Raw genomic sequence first — 23,367 nt, 5'->3', positions numbered from 1 at the left:
TAGAAGTAGGGTCCCATAGAAGTAGAAGGCTTCAAGGTCCTTCAAAGAGTTTAAACCCCAAATTTCTGGCCATGTCTCACTGTATGTCCCTTCCCCCACCTTGACCACCCTGGGCTGCTCCCTGGAACTTAAAACACTAAAATTATGTGAGAGTTTAAAAAAATATATATTGGGGTATAGTTGATTTACCATGTTATTTTAGTTTCAGGTGTACAGCAAAGTGTATCAGATATATGTATATATCCATTCTATATATGTTCTATATATTTTATAAGTAGTGTGTATGTGCTCTTCCCCTCCTCCTAATCTGCACAACCCCCTGTGGTTTCCTCTATGGTAACTATAAGTTTGATTTTGAAATATGTGAGTTTGCTTCTGTTTAATAAATGTTATTTTTATCATTTTTATTAGATTCTACATATAAGTGATATCATATGATATTTGTCTTTTTCTGTCTGACTTCAGTTATTATGATGGTGTAGCCACCATGGAGGACAGTATGGAAATTCCTTAAAAAGCTAAATAAATGAGATACTAAACTGGTTTAAAGTGAATCTGATATTGCAGTTTGTTTAAGAACATTCCTAGGGCATGTAATGTATGCCAAGAACTGGGAATAGGGACATTGTTGATCAAATATTTAGTAGGTACTGGCACACCTTGCTTTAGTTTGCAAGGCAAGGTAAAAACATAAAGACTGCTGATGAGTTTGTAAATTACTTGATCGCTCTCCTTCTTTCTCTCTCCCAACTAATAAGCATTTAGCTGGAAATGGTTCTATTACTAGAAACACTTAGAGCAAGAATACAGTTCCTGACAACTTAAATTTGATTTATTCAACAAACATCATACTCACCGAAGTAGCTTCCTGGCTTCATTGTTTGACACCATCTCCTCCCTTTGTTCCCAGCAAGGGCTATAATTTCTAATACTTTCAATAGTGTCTCAGGAAGCAGAACTAATAGAGAAAGAATATTAACTGTAAATGTAAAGTGACAGTCTCTGAGGTGAAAGACAGTCTTGAAGGATCAGTGGAACTTTTTGACCAGTAAGAATATTGACTGCATAAGTAAATAGTCAACCTTATAAAATTATACCCATCTCACTGGTGGCTAAAGAGCCAGATTTTTTCTAATAAGGTTAATCTTAATACATGTTTAGATTTTATATGAAAATAAATAGCATAACAAGTATTTTATTCTATGTCAAATATAAAACACAATGGTGGACATCATTTTTGGGGGTTTTTTTGGTTGTTTTTGTTGTCTTTTTTCTTTTTAGGGCCGCACTGGCGGCACATGGAGGTTCCCAGGCTAGGCGTCTAATCAGAGCTGTAGCCGCCGGCCTACGCCTCAGCCACAGCACCGCCAGATCCGAGCCACATCTGCGAACTACACCATAGCTCACGGCAACCCTGGATCCCTAACCCACTGAGCAAGGCCAGAGATCAAACCTGCAACCTCATAGTTCCTAGTACATTTCCACTGTGCCACGACAGGAACTCCCTGGACATCATTTACATAATGAATTAGCCCAGTAGTAAGAATGGAGTCTTACAGATGAGTTTTACATTTTAAAATTGCAACTCCATACTCACTGCTTCAGTAAATTGGGATTCTCTTAAACTAAGTTTTAAGCCAGAACTATGATACAATTTAGGAATTAATTATCAAAACAAATTCAACTACTATGAAATACTTTAAAAAGTTAAAATTTATGTTAAATATTATTTTTCATCATTGTACAATATTGTTCTACTCAAGGATGAGCATGCTACCCATGGGCTATATCCAGCCTGTCTCCTGATTTTTTGTACAGCTCCCTTTGTAAAGCAGGAGCTAAGAATTATTTTTATCTTTTTTAAATGGTTGAAGAAAAACAAGAATATTTTATGAAATTTAAACATTATATACAATTCAAATTGCAGTGTCTATAATTACAGTTTTATTGTAACACAGGCATCTTGTTTGCTTATGTACCATCTAGGGCTGCTTTCACCCTAGAATGACAGTTCTGTGAGTAGCTGTGAGAGAGACCTCATGGCCCACAAAGCCTAAAATATTTACTATCTTATCCTTCATGGGTAAAGTTTGCCAACCTCTGTTCAAGTTCATGCAGTGATCCTCCTGTGAAGAAAAAGTGGTACAGAAAATGAATGCTTGTACAGTAGTCTGTGTCCAAGCTGCTTAAGCAAAATAATGTTTCATTCTCTTCAGTACTTCCATCTTAATTAAAAGGTAATAAGCATTTCCAGAATAGAGATGGGACTGGTAGAAAAGAAACACTAAAAGTTAGAGTTATGTAGCTCACAAGAGCAAGATAGCCACTTCTGCCCAAAGGATTTCGTTAAGCTTCTGTACCCAGGATTGAGCTGTCATGATGCTAACAGTGAATGTGGATCATGAGGGAGGACAGAGTGGGCCACAATCTCTCTTGGGACCAGGTGGATGATCTGCTCCTATATCCCAGTGCGTCCCTGGATCACCAGATCTCTGATGAGAGCACAGATTAACTACATATCTCCTCAGTAAAGTTCTGCTTTCTATTCTCTAAGCTACTCCACATAAATCAGCAGGTCTTTTTTTTTGTTTTTTTCTTCTTCTTTTTTCTGCTTCTCTCAGAGCCAGTGCTACCATCCATTCTAAAGTATGTACTAAACCATCAAAGCATTGTAAAATATTTATTTTCATGCAAATGTGGGCATTATCTGGAAATTTCTGGTTCCAACCTAATGGGCCAGGCTTTAAAAATAACTCTCAATGTGTTGAAGGATGTTTTCTTCATTTTTATGGCATTGCTTTACTTACTATTATAATGAATGTTGTACACCATTACACTTGAAATATATGTTTATACCTTTGCACACTTTGCTCATCATATGTACTTTAAAAAGACAACTCTAAATTGAATAAAAAGATACATACTTTCATTTATGATAATTTTATTACATGAGAGAAAGATAAGTTGAATCTTACATTAAAAGCCTTAAAACTTTTAATTTGCAAGATTACACTTATTTTTCTTTAAAATTAATAACTTTCTGAGGAGTGCTATATGAATATTACACTGCTTTGAATTGTGGTTTACAAATTCACTAGACTGTTGGTGAGTGGAAATGTCAATGTAAATTAAAGTACCATTTTAAAATTATTGCACCACAAAAAATCAAATATCTGGGAATAAACCTGACCAAGGAGGTAAAAGACTTATATGCTGAGAACTATAAAACATTAATCAAGGAAATTAAAGAGGATTCAAAGTAATGGAAAGATATTCCATGCTCCTGGGGTGGAAAAATTAATATTGTAAGAATGGCCATACTACCCACCCAAAGCAATCTATAGATTCAATGAAATCCCTATCAAATTACCCACGACATTTTTCATAGAACTAGAACAAACAATCCAAAATTTTAAATGGAACCACAAAATACCCAGAATTGGCAAAGCGATCCTGAGGAAGAAAAACTAAGCAGGAGGCATAACTCTCCAAGACTTCACGCAATATTACAAAGCCACAGTCATTAAGACAGTGTGGTACTGGTACCAAAACAGACAGACCAATGGAAATGAATAGAGAACCCATAAATAAACCCAGACACCTACGGTCAATTAATCTTCAACAAAGGAAGCAAGAACATAAAATGGTTAAAAGAATCTTTTTAGAAAGTGGTGCCAGGAAAACTGGACAGCCACATATAAATCAATGAAACTGGAACACATCCTCACACCATGCACAAAAATTAACTCCAAATGGCTTAAAGACTTAAACGTAAGACAAGACACCACCAAACTCCTAAAGAGAACATAGGCAAAATGTTCTCTGGTATCAACCTTACAAATGTTTTCTCAGGTCAGTCTCTGAGAGCAACATAAATAACAGCAAAAATAAACCAATGGGACCTAATCAAACTGACAAGGTTTTGCACAGCAAAGGAAACCAAAAAGCAAACAAAAAGACAACTTACAGAATGGAAAAAATAGTTTCAAATGATGCAACTGACAAGGGCTTACTCTCTAAAACATATAAGCAACGTAGACCACTCGACAGAAAAAAGAAAAAAAACTCAACTGAAAAATGGGCAAAAGACCTGAATAGACATTTGTCCAAAGAAGATATACAGATGGGCACCAAGCACATGAAAAAATGCTCTACATCACTGGATTATTAAAGAAATGCCAATCAAAACTACACTGAGGTACCACTCACACTAGTCAGAATGGCCGTCATTAATAAGTCCACAAGTAGCAAATGCTGGAGAGGGTGTGGAGAAAAGGGAACCCTCCTGCATTCTTGGTGGGAATGTAAATTGGTACAACTACTCTGGAAAACAGTATGGAGGTAGCTTAGAAAACTATATATAGAACTACCCTGTGACCCAGAAATCCCACTCTTGGGCATATATCCGGACAAAAGTTTCCTTGAAAAAGATACATGCACCCATATGTTCATTGCAGCACTATTCACAGTAGCCAAGACATGAAAATCTAAATGTCCATGGACAGATGAATGGATTAAGATATGGTATATATACACAATGGAATACTACTCAGCCATAAAAAGAACAAAATAATGCCATTTGCAGCAACATGGATAGAAATAGAGATTTTCATACTAAATGAAGTAAGTCAGAAAGGCTGTGTGTTTGATCCCTGGCCTTGCTCAATGGGTTAAGGATTTGGCATTGCCGTGAGCTGTGGTGTACGTCACAGACACGGCTCGGAGCCCACGTTGCTGTGGTTCTGGTGTAGGCTGGAGGCTGCAGCTCCAATTGAACCCCTAGCCTGGGAACCTCCATATGCTGCGGGAACAGCCCAAGAAAAGGCAAAAAAAAAAAAAAAAAGAAAAAAAAAGAAAACTGGGGATAAAAATTGGAGCCTAAATGGGATGTTAACTATCAGGAGGCTTAAATGTTTAAACTCTAGCGAAGTGCTTAGGTCATAGAAGAATGGTTCCCCAGTCAGCTGATCTCAAGTTATTCAAACACCTATTGGATAAATTTTTCCCACCAGTATGCAAAAGGGAAGTTAAGATTAAAACAAGTTTCTATCATACATAGCAACCTCATAAGTATTAAAAAAAAACCCTTAGGAGCTTGAGGTCTACCAGATTCTGGTCTCACATATACATTTACATTGGATCTAATTTACCAGCATACAACAAGTTTACTATACAGACGAGCAAATTAAAATGAGAAAAACAATATAGTTCTTTCTTCACAGAAATTATGATTGACTCATCCTTGCTTTATTATTAGAAACACTGAGATTGTAACCTTAAATTAATTATGGTTAATTCAAGTATGGTCAAAATTATGTTATATAAATTTTACTGTATGTAAGTTTTCTCATGAAGTTCATCTGGTAAGTAGTTCCTTTTCTAACTGCCTGCTATAAGATTGTGTTACAAAACAAACAGAAACAATATGGGCTTTTCTTGAACCTCTGTGGAGTTCAAAATACCTGTGAATTTGTATGTATTCATGACATGTTTTCTCACTTGGCTCTCACCCTAAAATAAGTACCTCATGGCCCCCTGATAGGTATCTATTAATTGCATGTGTTGGCTTTGCACTGGGACCTAGTTTTTCTAAATATACTATTGAGCATTTTCCACTTTCCCTATGGTGTGTGGGCTTTCAGTGTCTTTGACTTTCCAGGTGTTTCATGCCATCCTTTCATCATCAAAGCCATTCTCTTCAGGTGAAAGAAGAAACATACTATTTATAGTAACTTAGCATTTCTTCAGTTACAAAAGCTAAGATCTATATCAGAGCACGGAGGATGGTTCTCCTCCCAGTTAGGCCTCATTTTGTCACCTCTCACCAAAATATCTTTACGGGAGCCTTGTGCCTCAAAAAAACTTCTCATGAAAAATAATTCTTGCCACTTTGAAAGAATAATTAACCCTTATCTTCCCTTCCTGCATTTGTGTCCCCAGTCTAGGAATTAATCTACATTGTTCTATTACAGTACTTTTTTTTAAGGAAGGGATTTGAAACTTTCGTTACTATAAATTTATTGAGTACATTTTATTTTCTCTTTAGCTATTAATCAGAAATACAGAACCAGATGAAGATAATCAGGAAAATAACAAATTGTTTTCATGAAAATATACCTTAAAATGAAATTAAAAGCACCAAATTTGTAATTTTTAATAGAAATTCACAGTAACTTTCAAAATCTGTAGTAATTCAATCAGCATTAAACTGAATCTGATCTAATGACATAAAGACTGTGTGAGCTGCTAATTGTAGTTCTTAGTCACCATAGTTTCCTAAGCATATAGAATCAATTTGTATGATTGTTAGTTCAACACAAATTTAGATAAGGTAATTTCTTACCAGTTTAAACTGATACAATCAATTGATGGCATTGATTTTCTTGCAATAGATCCACTTTTTGAAGCTCAGTGAGTGTGTATACACATATCTTTATACACATGCATGTTTATTGTACAATACATAATTGTATAAATTTTTACAAACTTTACGCATTTAAAAACTTTTAGGAAATAGTATAAACATATCTTTACCATTATGTCTTTTGTGTCAACCATTTTATCAGGTCGGTAGAGTTTGAAGCATGAAACAATACTTGTAAAGGGCTGATTTTCTAGAAATACTGGATTTTTAGACTGCATGTTAATAGAAATTGTTGATATTCAAACTGTTACATTTAGGAGACTTTAACATGTGATCAGAGAGGTTAGAAAACATTGCTTCTTAATTACCAAATAGTCACAGCAAATCAATTCACTTGACTTAAATTGCTTTTATGATAATATCAGTATGAAGGCAGAGGCTTACACAATAGACCTTGTTACTAGGTCTCAAATGATATTTTAAATTTAAAATATTGGAATTTATAAGTATCAAGAATTTGACAAAACAAGCCCCAAATAAAATTATAATAGAATTGTTACCATTTTTCTAGTTTGCTGAAAAATACATTTTGACCCCTAATTATGTAATATTTAACTGCTTTTGTTTAAAGTAAAAGAAACTTATTGCCAATAAACATTTTACAAAGTCATGTCCAAACACAGTTTGAGAACTGAATCAAAACTAGTGTTATTTAATTAAGAAATACTTGGGCATATATGATGGTTAAGACAAACTTTAAAGGCTACTAATAGAGATTCCTTCAGGGAAAAATTGTAATATTAAGATTATTTGAAATCTGATTTTTAAATCTTTTAGTGATACAAGTGATGCAAATGATAAATGCAGTTCATTTAGTGATAAAATGAAAAGTGGAGACTGTAACTTTCACAATTGTTTGTAAATAGAATTCTAATGACTTTTAATATTGAAAAATTCAATAAGGGAGAAATAAGCTAGACAATTAAAATTTAAAATTAGAAATTGTGGAAATTGATCCAAAGATTTAGAAAAAAATTTTTCAGCATGTATTGCTTATCTCAAGAAGTTAGCATGAAATAAGAGGATAGTAAAAAAAAATGAACCATTTAATTTATTCATCTCTGAATTGAATTTAATTTTTACTATGAATATGTATTTTTATAGTTAGTGAAAGGCAAATATTGTGAATGATGCAAATGAATCCATTTATAAGTTTGTGCAGAAGGAGAGAGGAATACATATAAAGGATTTGTCCCCTACGTGCTTACCTGGCTAAGGAGTCCCAAAGATGTTTACTTTGGTCCAATGGGAATATGGATGAATATTCTCTTTCATAAATATACTAGGCATCCTTTTTAGCTTTATCTTTGACCTGCAGGATTTTACACATAAACATCCATCCTCCTGCACTTGCTAAATGTTATCAGGAGAAGATGCATGGCATGGGAGTTACTGCTTCTGCTTCTCAATGCTGAAGTTACTGGGGATAAATTTGACAAGTGTACTTAATGCAGTTGGTGTGAAGGTCTACTCAAGTAAAAATCAGTGCTGTGTTTTCAAGAAGACTGTGGTTGGCTGATAGGTGCACATCAAACATGACTCTTTGGTACCCAAATGGTCCTTCTCCAAACACAGCCTGTTTTCATTCCTCTCAGGCTCTTCCGTGGAGCATCTCCCTACTTGTAGGTCTTCTCCTATAACAAAATTCTCCTATTATAAAACAAGCCTTGGATATTAAGACTTCTTTTTTCTTTCTTCTTATCAATGAGCATTGGTTAAAAAAACAAAAAAAACAAAAAACAAAAACCAACCAAAAAAACCCAAAACATATTCATTGTCTAAAAACTGTAATTCAGAGCATTCACACAGAGATAGTGAACAGTTTTAACACCTACATCTTTAGTCTGCTTCAAAAAAATGCATATCAAACAGTGGAGTGAAGCATTGAAGGAAATGTTTTTTTTTTTTTAATTTAACACCTATATCTTTAGTCTGCTTCAAAATAATGCATATCCAACAGCGGAATGAAGCATTGAAGGAAATAGTTCTTTTTAAAACTTCCAAAAATAGGAACTTTTTTAATGCCACTTAGCTAGAGCACATGTCATGTTAGGATCTAATTTCATATATAGCCAAAATTATTTTGGAAAATGTTAAATATTAAATATTTACACCATGAGTTTTAATTTTCAGCCCATAAAATTTTGTGGAGAACATTGAATGTGTTGGAGCTCTTTGAATTTACTCTACTTGGAGTTAATTGAACTTCTTTGATGTGTAAACTAATATTTCCATCAAATTTGGGAAGGTTTTGGCCATTATTTCTTCAAATACAATGAATAAGCTTTTTCTTTCTTCTTCTGAGAAGTCCATTATGTGTATATTGGTGTGATAGGTAGGGTCCCACAGGTTTCTTACTTGCTTTATTTTTTTTCAGTCCTCCAATTAGGTAATACCAATTGCCTACTTTCAAGCTTATGGATTTTTTTCTTTGATTAGCTCAAATATGCTAGTGAGTCCTTTTGGTGAATTTTTACTTTTAGTTTCTTTACTTTCAACTCCAGAATATTTTTTAATAATTACTATCTCCTTATTCACATTTTCTGTTTCATGAGACATTATTTCATAATTATGTCTATAATAGACTTTTTCTTTAATTTTTAAAAATAGTAAAACAAACTGATTTAAAGTCTTGTTCCAGTAAGTCCAACAACTGGACTGCTTCAGGAAGGTTTCTATTGACTTTATTTCCTGCATGTGAGTCATACTTTCCTGTTAATTTACATGTCTCATGAAATTTTGTTTAAGACTCTGTGTTACACATAATGTAACATGGCAATTCTGAAAATTAGATTCCTATCACGGTTATTTTTTTTCTAGGTTAGCTTGGTCATCCAGTGCTTGTTCAGACATTTGTTTCCTTTAATAGCCTGAACCTATAAGTTTTCTACTTTTTCCAAAGTTCTGTGTTTTTGTGGCAGTGCCTTCATGTTTAAGAAGCTTACAAGTCTGTCTAGCTTTTACTTCCTGCTTGTATAGAAACTCAAGATCACCCATGTGAAGGACTGGGTTCCTTCTAGATCTTTTCTGTGTATGTAGACAGAACTGCACATATGCACAAACATTTTGAAGACTATTTCAGAGCTTTACTATGGACATACTCTTCTCCATATTTTCCCTTAAAAATTTGGACCAGAATTCCATTTGTTTTAATTAATATCACAAACTTACGTAGGTTTTACAATCCAAGAAAACTTTCAAGAAATTAAAGTTATGACTGCATATTGAAAAAGCCCACAATGGGGAAAGGAAAGAAACGCAAGAAAAGCGTATGAACTAAGGATTTTATATTCATTCAAACTGTCCTTCAACTCTTAAAGCTAGAGAAAACATTTTGAAGCATATGAGAATTTAGAAAATGCTTTTCCAAAGAGCCATCTTGAGAAATCTATTATGTATATGCTGTTAAATTTCATATGTGATATTTTCTCATTAAAATATATTTGACACATATTTTTCTACTACTTTTAGGTATACAAATTCATTGGTACAAGTTCAATTGTATTATAAATACAACTTTTTTGTACCAATGTAATGATGAGATTCACATGGAAAAATGAACCTTCAAGAATGTCTAGGAAAACACTAAATAATAAGCCATGAGAAGGAACCTGGTCTTAACCATATTTAATGTATGTATTAAAAGCTTCTATAAGCAAGATTCATAAACTATTTGGATGAGCCTTTAAGTTCACCACCTCCTCTCTTTTTTGGCCACTTCTAATCTGCTCTTAAGAAAATCAAGTTAAGTTTTTTTTTTCTTCAGTTATTATACTTTTTAGTTGTAAAATTTCCAGTCTGACTTTTTATTTTATTTTATTTTTTTAGGGAAGCACCCATGACATATGGAGGGAGGTTCCTAGGCTATGGGTCTAATTGGAGCTGTAGGCCCAACCCTGTGATTGATCCTTAACCCACTGAGAGAGGCAGAGCTCTAATCTGCATCCTCATGGATACTAGTCAGGTTCATTAACCTCTGAGCCACTATGTGGACTCCCAGTCTGACTTTTAAAAAGTAATTTTTATTTCTCACAGTTCCTTTGTGGCTCAACAGTTTAAAGATCCAGGATTGTCACTGCTGTGGCTCTGCTTTCAGCTCTGGTGTGAGTTTAATCCTAGAACAAGAAACTTCCACATGCTGCAGGTATGGTTAAAAATAATAATAATATTTTTTAAATTTCTCATCTGAAATTACATATATGTATATATAATGACTTTAAAGCAAGCATCATAATATAGCACTGTTATATATAATGCTTCCTTTAAAGTCAGTATATGTGATATACAGTATACTATCTTGAGTTCAGTTTTAACTTTTTTTTTTTTTAATTAGTGGTTACATTCTCTCGTTTACTTGAATGCCCAACAAAGTTTGATTGTCTACTGAATCTTCTGGATGACGTATTGAATAATTTCCAAAAATTTATTGTTTAGTGTTTGTTTGATTCTGGTTGACATCTTGAACAGAGATCCAAAATACTGTAGATCTGTAAAAAGCCCAGTATTTTTTCCAGTCTCTTCTTGGTTGAGTTCTACTTCCAAATTCTGTCTCCTTTAAAGACTTTGTTGAGACCTGGATTTTGGTTTGTTAAGGCCAGTCTAGAGTGGATTTTATTATAGGTATGGACCTTACTCCTAATTAGGGCCTTTTTGAGACTCAGATAATTTCTCTTTTCTGGCTCCAGCTTGAACTCTTTAAGTCTCGCAGTATTGCTTGATTTCTGTTATCTGCATTTGCCCTGTAGCAACTGCTCCTTGGTAACCTCATGTAAGCAGCCATACTCTTCTCCTGTAGAAATCCAGAATAATCATGGGGCTCATTATGTGAGTATTTCTTTTCTCAGGAATTACAGTCTGCACTGCTTGCTGTCCAGTGTCTGAAAATAGTTGCCTCATGCATTTTTGTCCCCAGTTTTATGATTGTTTACCACACCAGAGTAAGTTTAGTGTCAGTCAGTTATTTTGACACTTTAGTGCCAGAAGAAGTACAAGTTTCTTGCATGATTCTTAGATTGTTTTATTTATGGGCATTTCATGGATCTTACTCCATAAATGCAGTAATTTAAAAACCATACATTTTTTGATGCTGAAAAATCCTTATATTTGGGGGATTAAATAAGAATTTTCCAAGTTGCATCTCTCTTTTTATATACTGTTATTTCAAGTTTATTAATATTTTATCATGTTTTGTGTTATAATCACAATGAAGTTAGTGTCTAGATTAATTTTTAGTATACTTTTTGTTTGGTTTCAGACAAATAGTATCTTCAAAATGAACTGGAAAAGTTTTTTTTAATGTATGTCCACATTTTTAAACCATTTAGATAGTAATTAGTTCTTATTTGAGTATTTGATAGATTTTTGTGTATTATTTTAGACTTAGTATCTTACTTCAGGGGTAAGGTGCTACTGTAAACACTATTTTAGTAATATCGTGTAGTCTTATACTATATAAGAATTACCTTATGGTAAATAATTGAATTGAGAATTGCTGTTTTATAGGACAAGAACTCTTCACTCCAAAGTAGTTGTACCAATTTATATTTCTGCCTGTCAGAGATGAACCTATGCCCTTATCTGTATCATCACTTACATTTGTTATAGTTAGTCTTTTAACTTTGATAATTTTGGAAGGGAAATATTTCATTTAGTTTTCATTTGAGGTCATCATGTAGAGTGAAATTGAGATGCTTTTCATATTTTCATTGTCCATTCTCTATTCCAAACCTTTGCACAAATTTTTATTTGGTGTTTGGAAATTCCTTACTAGTTCATAGTTGTTCTTTATAAAGCCTAGATGCCAATTCAATGTCAGTTTTATTCCATTGCAAATATCTTTTACCAGCTTGTGGCTAGTTTTTAACTTTTTTTTTCTTTTTTTGGAAATATGTGTTTTCATTTCAACGTAGTAATTTTAATGAATTATTACTTTGCCATTTCTGTTTTTTTTCTCTTTTTTCCAAGATATCTTTACTTATTCAAAGACTATAAAGAAACTTTCTTACATTTATTTTTATATTTTATGCATTTTGTCTTTGTATATTTATTTCTTTGAAAGAAAATAATGCTTCTCTTTCTCAAATGTGCTACACTCTCACACTTCTGACACCAAAGGTTTTTTTTTTCCCCATTCCAACCAATTTTTCAGATTAACTAAGTATCATACAATTCAATTTAATATCACACTATGGGGAATTAGCTCCAGATCCCAAAGGTAGAAAATGAAGTCTAAGAAGAAGGCCTCTCTGACTTCAGACAGCATTTGAAAATTTAGGTTTTCACATGTGCTTCTGACTGACCAGACATCTTGTTTGATATTTTGCTAGAATGGTTTACAAAACTCAAGAAACAGTTAACTCACTAGGTTATTGATTTTTATAAAAGGATATAACTGAGGAACAGCCCGATGGAGTAAAGATATACATGATAAAGTTATGGAGGAAGGGAGGTAGAACTTCTATACACTCTCATTACCTCCATGTACTTCCAACCTGGAAGTTCTTTGAAGCCCATATTTTACAGAATTTTATGGATACTTCATTATATAGTCATTATTGTATCAACTTAAAAAATGCACAGTGTGAAAGTTGAGAGTTAAGTTTTATTTAGGGGAAATTAAGACTTAAGCATGGGAAATAGAATCTCAGGTAGCCCTGAGAAACCACTCTGAGGAGGTGACAGGGAAGCTAGGATATATAGGATTTTTTACAACAAAGGGAAGATAGTAGGAACAAAAGATGTATAGAAAACCAGTTTCTGTGGAAAGATGTAAAGGTCTGGGTTTACTGGAATCACTCCTTTGAGCTATGGCCCAATATTCTTTGTTTTTTTCCTAAGTTCCCTCAGGACTCACTGGCTCACCCTTGGGAGTAGCTGCACTAATAGATGACCATAACATCCTGTGTTTTGTTCACTTAACTATAGCCCAGGAGGCAGTATTTCAGACAGGTCTGAAAAAGCACCCCAAAGAGGAAAGGGGAAATATCAAGTGACAGAGGTGAAGGGGGAGGTTCATACAGCCATGCACACATTTTACAGAAGTTTGCTGCTGGTGTCATGATGGTCACTACCAGTCACAGACATCAGTAATCATGAAGGATTTTAGTGTTTCTCTAGATATGAGGAGATGTAGGAATTTGGCTCATAAAGTCTTTTCCTAAAAATAGCTAACTATCTGAAGACCTGTTCTTCCAGTTTTCCAAGATCGCAGAGTGCCTTACTTCTGGTCTCCACCCTAAGCTCTGCTCAGGTGGTGCTTCAGATTGGCAGCTGTAGTGGCTCATGGTTTAATCCATGTAGAGGCTGATGGCAAGTGTCAAACTTCAGTTCATATTGATTAAATCATCACTGGCTATTGGTGATTCATTCAACCTCTAGCCCTTCCCTCCAAAGGTGAAGGGGAGGGTGTGAAAATCTGAAAGTTCCAATCGTTTAATCACATTATTGGTTCCCTTGGAAACCAACCCCCATCCTGTGAGTATCTAGGGGCTTTCAAAAAAATCATCTCATTAATGTAAATTCAGGTGTGGGTGAAAATGTCTTGTTATGAATAAGAAAAGGCATTCCCTTCACATTTATTGCTCTGGAGCTATTTGAGAAACTGAGGACAGAAGAGCAAATACTATAAGAAAAGATGCTCCCATGTCTCTTAGCTACAAAGGTTTTGGGAGCTCTTTGCCTGAACTGTGCACCAAGATATATGATTATTATAAAACAGTATCACATTATTTTTTCATAAACTGTCATTTTTAGAATATACATATTCGTTAAATTCTTTTCTCTATGGATAATCAATTTCTCCAGCACTAATTATTAAATAGTTAAATAATAGCAAGAGATTTTGCTTGATACTACCTCTGTCTGACAACATTTCTATATAATGTGGTATATTTCTGAACTCTCAAATCTCTTATATTTGCCTCTTTTCTGAAACTATTATAAAGATTAACATTTTACAATAACCTTGACATCTTACTAGTTAACTGTTTCCACTTCTACAAAATTTTCTTGACTTTCTTTTTTATTTTTTATTTTTTTGTCTTTTGTATTTTTAGGGCCACACCCATGGCATATGGAGGTTCCCAGTCTAGGGGTCTAATCAGAGCTATAGCTGCCAGCCTATGCCACAGCCACAACAATGTCAGATGCAAGCTGCATTTGCAACCTACATCACAGCTTACAGCAATGCTGGATCCTTAACCCACTGAGCAAGTCCAGGGATCTAAGCTGCAACCTCATGGTTCCTAGTTGGATTTGTTTCTGCTGTGCCATTATGGGAACTCCAACTATTTTTGATTCTTTGTTCTTTGGTGAGCTTTTGCTGAAATTTGTCAGATTTCATTAAAAATTTTTTTGTTAATGTAATTACATTTGATTTATAAATAACTTTGTAGAAATTTGATATCTTAAGATTGAGTATTTCAGTACATGAAGGTATGGTACATCTTAATGTATTTGGTGTTGTCTTATAACACTGTATTATATTTTGTAATTTTGTCCATAAAGATATTTTTACTAGGTTTAACCCTAATATCTTTATGATTTCTGTTGTCACAGTAAATAGAATCTTTCCTGTAACATTTTCTAATTGACTCTAATCAGTGTATAAAATGTTGCTGACTTCTGAATTTTAATTTTTTAAATTTAGATACTCAGTTTATTATCTTATTAGGTACAATATTTTGTCCGTAGATCTGCTTTGAATAGTCTATTATATGCTCTCTGCCATGGAGGAGATTTTTCACTCTTCATTTCAATTCTATGTAGCATGTTTCCTGCAGAAGGGAACACATGACCTCACACACTGCAAGGGAGGATGGGAAATGTAACCTTCCTATAAATTCAGGAAGAATAAATAAGAATGTAAGCATTTAGCCAAATTCTCCTGTTACCCAAAAATTGGGTTTACCTTTTGGTGGGTGTTGAGTCAGTAGACACAACCAAGTCAAAGATCGGGAGAAGGAAAAATTAATTACTTGCAGCAAGTAAGGAGAACAACTGGATCTCTCCCAAAGTAGTATCTCCCTAAATAGCAAAGTTGTGGAAGTTTTAGGCTAAGGGTATATGAATATTCATGAAGGAGCTTGAGTAGAGGAGAATTCAGCATAGAATTGGGACAAAGGTCAGCAGATCCCAACCTCTAGTTGATTGAAGTCAGGAGGGTCAACAACATTCCATCCTCCACTTGGGTAGAAGCCTTAGCTCTTGGATCACTCAAAAATGTATTATTATATATATCCCTTGAGGAGGAACTAACACTCTGCTTTATCACTGAACTGTTTGACTGCCTTTTTTTTTTTTTTTTTCTGTTCCATGTCATTTGTTCCCTTTTTGATTACTGAGACCTGTTCAAGGGTAAGCACTGTAGCCAGGCTTAGATCACAAAATGGCTCAGACCAAAAAGACTTAAGTCAAAAAATCATTTCTAGTTCTTTTTCTTAGGGGACCCTCTAATCTATCTACTTATACTCTTTCTGTCTGCTCTTCTGATCACCAAATATGCTTTTCTATTTCCATTCACAAATAGTATACTCACTTAAAATGTCCAACACGTTACCCAGTCACTGCATTCAATTCAAAGTCCAAGATACCTCTTGAATGTGATAGCTTTTTATTTTAACAAAAGACGTATGTTGGCACATGCAGCCAATAGCGGTAGGACAGGATCACTACATTAAATATTTCTAAGGAAAATGTATACATATCACAAGGGGAAGAAAGAGAGTAATTCAAAGTCACAACATTTTGAAGGCTCTCATTCTGCTCTTTGGAAAGAGCTTCTTTGTCCGTTATTTCCCATAGTTTTAGTGGCATCCCCTCGGCTGCAACAAATAGGAGTACTGGGAGCCTGGCTTCCTTGGAGGATATGCCAAATTCAAATTCATCTTACTTTTCATGGAAATTTTATTGGCTAAGCATTTTTTTTTTTTATGTCTCAACAAGTCAAAAGCTTTTTAAAAATCAAAGCTTGTTCCTTTGGCATAGCATTTCTTCAAGAGTGCAATAGGCATCTTAAAATTTGCCTTTAATAAGGTAAGAATTTCATTAATTACATCCATCCTTTACCTCATCCTCTTTCACTTTGATGGTGGCTGCTATGAGGCCATCTAGAATGAGAGTGGGAAGGCTGCAACCCTTGATTTGATTTTTGAACTTGATCCTTTTCTTTAACTGAGAAGTTAGGCTCAGAATCATACTCTTAATCTTGTATTTTTCCCATGTCATTTTGTTCGACTTAAATTTTTGTTAGGGTTGTGCACTTTTGAATTTATTCCTTGCCATTTGGACTCAGGAAGCATCTAGTCCATTAAAGTTCAGAACTCAGACTTTATTCATTTTATGTCTGCTGGGGAACCAGCCAGTCCTTCATTGAGCTCAACTTTTCTCTTGTGCTTTACCAATTTCAGGCACTGATAGCTAACACACTGTTTTCCAACTCTTTCCAAAGACTAAATCTCCAATTTCCAAAGACTTGTAGACTCCCTCCCAATTTACTTGAGGTATTATTTTTACCTGAAATTTTCAAACTGAAGACCAAGATCAGTGGACTAATGTAGTAGGTGTAGATGACTGAGACAAGCAGATTGCAGGGGCATTGGTGGTAGGCAAACATAGAATCATGGCAAGAAGTCAGAAAGCAATTATAATAACTCAGGAAGACCTGATAGTGACTTTAGCCAGTATGGTAGCAGTGGGCATGGTACAAGGTCATCAAATTCTCAATAGAGATAATATATACTCAACAAAGTCTATATTATTTGTTGACAAATTTGATGTGATAGACAGAGTACTGTTTGGAGGATGACTATAAGATTTGTAGTCAAAAAATCTCTGAAGATGTTTTTGCTATTATTTTGTGTAAGTGCTATGGCAAATATTGAGGATATATATATATATATATATATATACACATATATATATATATATATGAATACTTCTCAGTAAGTTGCCTTCCACAATTTATTCTTTTATTCAAGGAAATAATCATATGATAATCATAACACACTGTATTATAGGTAAGCATAATTATGTAATGATGAAATGAGTGTTCTGAAAGTATACAAGAGAGAGTGGATGACTTTACCCGGGTGGTGAAGAAGGCGATAAGACTTTGTAAAGGATGTAACAAGGAGTTGATTGTTGAAAAATGACTAGGAAGGTGTATAAGACTAGACATTTCAATGAGAAATGTTATCCTTTATCACAGAGATACAATTGCCCATATTAATAGTTATATAACAGACATGAGTACCATCACTATCGAGTAGCAAATAACAACATTGCAACTTGACCGATAAATTGTTTTCCCATTGGTTGCAAATTCTAAATCTTTTCTTCATGTTAATCTGCAGTCTAGGTTAACTTGTGTCTCATTTTGGCTACTGATGAGTTTTAAGAAACTTCATAAGGAAATTAACCCATATAAAGTCGCATTCTCTTCAGTACAAATCAAGATGTGGACTCCACTATTATTCAATTCACTTTCAATGGTAATCTAATGGAAAAAGATTAAAGATAAGTTGAAAAGGAGTTCACGTCATGGCTCAGTGGTTAAGAAAGCTGACTAGCATCTGTGAGCACACAGGTTCAATCCCTGGCCTCACTCAGTGGGTTGAGGATCTGGCATTGCTGGGGAGCTGTTATGTAGGTCGCAGATGTGGCTCAGATCCCATGTTGTTGTGGCTCTGGTAGGCCAGTGGGTATAGCTCCAATTGGACCCCTAGCCTGGGAACCTCCACATGCTGTGTGTATGGCCCTAAAAAGACAAAAAAAAATATACAATTATATTGAAGTCATTCAATGATATAATTATTTGTGCATAAAATTGAATTAAATGTTATAAAAATTCCCTAAATCAATAAATAGTCCATGCCATATTTTCCATTTCCTTAGACAAATTTCAATAGGATGAAATGGTGAAAATCTCCCAAGTTAAGAGAAAAATCTACATGCTTCATGAAAAATAATTATATTTAGATTTACTATATTACTCTGCTTAAAATAAAATAGAATCACCATTTGAATAAATTTAAACAATTTGATCTTCCTAAAGTTGTATTAATTTGTTGCCAAAGAGTAAATGACACTTTTCTTATATTGTACTATCAAGAAGCTCAGTTGTAAATCTTATTTGTTTTAAGATGTTCCTATGAGAAAAGATAAAGGCGTAGATAAAATCTGAGGTGCATCTTACCCTGAAAGTTTTGAGTTGCTTTGCTCTGTGAGGCCATCCACTATAAAAATCAACAGTGAAATTATATGATGTGAAAGTATCTGTAAAACTCAAAGGCAAATCTATATTTGGAAAATTCTAGTGATGTTTTGAAAACATCTGAATGACTCATCTAATGAATGAGACGGTGTGACTTCCTTGGAATTCTAAGTATTTGAACATCTTCTAACTCCCTCCTTCCCCAACATCTTTCTGCTCTTTTTTTTTTTTTTTTTTTTTTTGGTTTGCTTGTTTTCAGCAAATAGGTAGGGATTAAGATATTTTTCACCCTTATCCTTTAACTTTCATATTCCTTCAGGTCTCACTATTTGAGTTGTGTAACTACCACTATATATTTATAGTTCTGAAAAATCTCCATTTAGAGATATAGGTGGATATAGAAGGGAATTAGGAAATCATGGATTCACATCTTTATCATGATCTTAGAGGAAAATCTTTTCATTCCACTGGCACTCAATTCCATTATCTGATTGAAAATTCCATATTCTTTACTCTTGAGTGATCCTAATTAATCTGATTGACAAAAATGTATTAGATGCCTACTAAGTCCTGGATACTGTATGGGGCAATGATACAATCACTACCTTCAAAGAGATAAGATCTTTCTTCAAGTTGTGTGATCCAACCATATTCTGCTATTTTCTCCTACTCTGTTGCAATATGGAAGATGGCCAGAGCAAGATTATGAAGGATCTTATATGTCAAGAGGACATTGTTTACTACTCTTTCTATATGTGTCAAATCGGACAATTATTTGTGACTTTTTTTTTGGCTTTTTAGGGCCACAGGTGCTGCATATGAAAGTTCATAGGCTGGGGGTTGAATGGAAGCTGTAGCTGCCAGCCTATGCCACAGCCACAGCAATGCTGGATCTGATAGGAGTCTGTGATCTGTACTGCTGCTCATGGCAACACCAGATTGTTAACCCACTGAGCAAGGCTAGGGATTGAACCTGCATTGTTGTGGACACTAGTCTGATTCAATTCCCCTGAGCCACAGCAGGAACTCCTATGACATTATTAATGTACTTAAAATATTTTTATCTGAGTCAAATCAGAGAGAATTCTGAAATAAAATACAAATTATTCAAATTAGCATACCTTTTGTTCTCCTTTAATTTCAAAACAGTTTTTTTCTTTTTTTCTTCTAAACTTTTTGAAATGTATTAATCCATTTTTAAAATGTTTTGGTCTTGGAACAACCTATTTTGCTAGACATTTTCCCAATAATTTTTAAAGTCATGTTTATTTTAGAAGTAATATAATACATGTGTTTCTGATTCATTTCACTTAATATATCCAAATATTGTTGTCTATGAATGTGCTAATGGAACATGAACCTCTTTTATTGGGTGTTTGAAATGCTTTAAAGAAACAACAATTTGCCAAGAAGTAAAGTAACTCCTAAAAGTTAGATGTTCTTAGCATCTATGAAACACATTTCACTAAATTTATTCAAGCACTTAGTTCAAGAATCCTCACGAAAATAAGAGCCACAAACTTAACTAAATCAAGATCTTTCACTCCCTTTCTTTCCAAACCATATGGACCTAGTGTCCAGATATTCATAATCTGATTTAACAAATTTCTTCAGATTCAAAACTGTGTTTCAAATAATGAAAAACCACCCAGTACATTACTAAAAAGGCAGTCAGATTGAGAATACTGAGTAGCTGACTATAAGTAGATATGAAATGCTACTATTTCTACATATCAGTGTTATTATCCAATTAACATAAAAATAACAAGGAGAAAATTATGTGTTTTCATGAGAATTTTCTCATACTTGCCCTGATCTATCTAATGAATAGAAACAACTTTGGTGTTTTCCTTGTTTCTCCTTTAAAGGAATCTTTCCTCCAGATATGCACAGGGTCAAACAATAACAAAAACACCCACAAAGACAGAAGCATTTCCTTTACTATGAGCAGGCTAACATAGTGTAAGAACTCATAGTGACAAACCTGTCTAAACCCAAGCTTTATCATTTGCAAACTGATTGACTTGAGAGAAGGTTTTAACTTCCCAAGAACTTGAGTATTTTTTTAAATAGAAATGATAGTACAAATCCAAGTTGTTTTAAAAATTGAAGACACATGCACCTACATGTTCATTGCAGCACTATTCACAATAGCCAAGACATGGAATCAACCCAAATATCCACTGATAGATGATTGGATTAGGAAGATGTGGTATATATACACAATGGAATACTACTTGGCCATAAAAAGAACAAAATAATGCCATGTGCAGCAACATGGATGGAACTAGAGACTCTCATCCTGAGTGAAATAAGTCAGAAAGAGAAAGACAAATAGCATATGATATCACTTATATCTGGAATCTAACATACTGCACAAAGGAACCTTTCCACAGAAAAGAAAATAATGGACATGGAGAACAGACTTGTTGCCAAGGGGAAAGGGGAGGGAGTGGGAGGGACTGGGAGCTTGGGGTAAATAGATGCAGAATGTAGCCTTCAGGATGGATTAGCAATGAGATCCTGCTGTGTAGCACTAAGAACTCTGACTAGTCACTTATGATGGAACACAACATGAGAAAAAAAAGAATGTATACATGTATGTGTAACTGGGTCACCATGCTGTACAGTAGGAAAAAAAAATATATATGTGATACAAAATTGATAAAACTAAAATATACTTGCCACTTCCTTTTCAAAATGGATCTTATTTACTTCTAGGTGTTGATGGGCTATCAGATTATTAGCTGTGTCCTCTAAACCATGCATCTAAAGTGGATTCAATATTTTCTCCCACTTAGTAGGTTGTCTTTTGGTTTTGTTGGTTTCATTTGCTATGCAGAAGCTTTTAATTTAATTATTTCCCATTTATTTACTTACTTTATTTCCTTTAGGAGAACAAAATCATAAAAATACTGCTGTGATTTATGTCAGAATGTTCTGCCTATGTTTTCTTCTAGGAGTTTTATGGTTTCTAGTCTTACATTTAGGTCTTTAATACATTTTGAGTTTATTTTTGGATATGGTATTAGCGAATGTTCTAATTTCATTCTTTTACATGTAGTTATCCAGTTTTCCCAATACCACTTATTGAAGAGATTGTCATTTCTCCATTTTACATTCTTGCATCCTTTGTCTATGATTATCTATAAGTGTGTGGACCTATTTGTGAATTATCTTGTGCCATTGATCTATGTATTTATTTCTGTACCAGTGCTATACTTCTTTGATTACTGTAGCTTTGCATTGTAGTCTTAAATGTGATTTCTCCAGTTCTGTTCCTGTTTTTCAAGATTATTTTGCCTATTTGTTTTTTGTTCAACATTTCCATACAAATTTTAAAATTATTTGTTCTATTTCTGTGAAAAATGCACTTGGTATTTTGACAGGGATTGCATAGAATCTGCATATTGTTCTGGGTCATTCTAATAATACTGATTATTCCAATTCAAGAACACAATATATCTTTTCATATGTCTATGTGCTCTTCAATTTCTTACAGATTTCAAGCACAGATCTTTTGCCAATTTAGATAGGTTTATTCCTAGGTATTTTATTATTTGTGTTGAGATGGTAAATGGAAATTTTTCCTAATTTCTCTGTCTACTTTACTTGTTTTGATGACCTTGACATATTTTAGGAGTACTGGTAAGATATTTTGCAAACTGTTTCTCAACTGGGATTTGTCAGGTATTTTTCTTGTGCTTAAACTAGAATAATACAATTTGTAGCAAAACATCACAGAAGCAAATGCTATTATCATAACGTCATATCAAGGATATAAGCTTCAACATGATTTTATCACCTTTGGTTACCTTCCTGGCTGAGGTAGTGTTTGGAGGTTTCTGCACTAAAGTTACTCTTTTCTCACTTTCTGTGTTCTACTTCTGCAAAGGAAGTCATTCTCTGCAGCCCTTTCTTAAGGGTAGGGAATCACATTCTACTTCCTTGAGAGTAGAGTATATGAATTATTTAGAGTTCTTCTTCATGAGAGATTCAGAAATTCTTTTTTTTTTTTTTTTTTTTTTTTGTCTTTTTGCTATTTCTTTGGGTTGCTCCCGCAGCATATGGAGGTTCCCAGGCTAGGGGTCGAATCGGAGCTGTAGCTCCAGCCTATGCCAGAGCCACAGCAACGCAGGATCCGAGCCACATCTGAAACCTACACCACAGCTCATGGCAACACCGGATCGTTAACCCACTGAGCAAGGGCAGGGACCGAACTCGCAACCTCATGGTTCCTAGTCAGATTCGTTAATCACTGTGCCACGATGGGAACTCCATGAAATTCTTGTGATATATATTTTCAATCATTTATTTATGTTATTATGTAATCATGGATAATTATTTTATCCTTTGGATTATAATCCAATGCAATTGCATTTATTTTGTTGCTCATACTCTTCCAGTTTAGATTTCATCATTCTCTAAGAAGTCCTGGTTCCTTCTATTGGAGAATGGTATTGGAAATAAAGCTCTAGGCATTATGCATGCTTCTTGCTACCGGTATGTCATTGCTTCTAGGATCTCTTAGCTGGCTGAGCAAGGAAATACATATGAGTATATGAACCCACATATATGTCTGAATCTATCAATACATTTAAATATATATTTTATATAATACATATATTGTAATACATATGTGTAAAGGTAAACTAGAAAGTATTCACATGACTCTTAATTGATATATTCAACTTTAATTCATTACCATGTGGATCATTCTGGCCTCCTCCCC

General features: G+C 34.2%; 1 long non-coding RNA gene across 2 annotated transcripts in view; it reads left to right on the top strand.

Annotated features, from left to right (window-relative positions):
* LOC102157568 overlaps window positions 1–23,367 on the top strand; it is a 582,930-nt gene that overhangs the window by 392,126 nt on the left and 167,437 nt on the right. Inside the window, exon 1 of one of the 2 annotated variants that reach the window (XR_002341823.1) lies at window positions 10,458–10,568. The exons of the other annotated variant lie outside the window; for it this stretch is intronic. This is a non-coding gene — a long non-coding RNA (uncharacterized LOC102157568). Of the gene's footprint in view, window positions 1–10,457; window positions 10,569–23,367 lie in introns of those variants that run through there. 2 annotated transcript variants of the gene reach the window in all.

Source organism: Sus scrofa, chromosome 2, assembly GCF_000003025.6.
Source record: "Sus scrofa isolate TJ Tabasco breed Duroc chromosome 2, Sscrofa11.1, whole genome shotgun sequence".
Taxonomy (NCBI): domain Eukaryota; kingdom Metazoa; phylum Chordata; class Mammalia; order Artiodactyla; family Suidae; genus Sus; species Sus scrofa.
The sequence above is the reverse complement of the archived record's forward strand: the minus strand, read 5'-3'. Positions and strand labels throughout refer to the sequence as shown.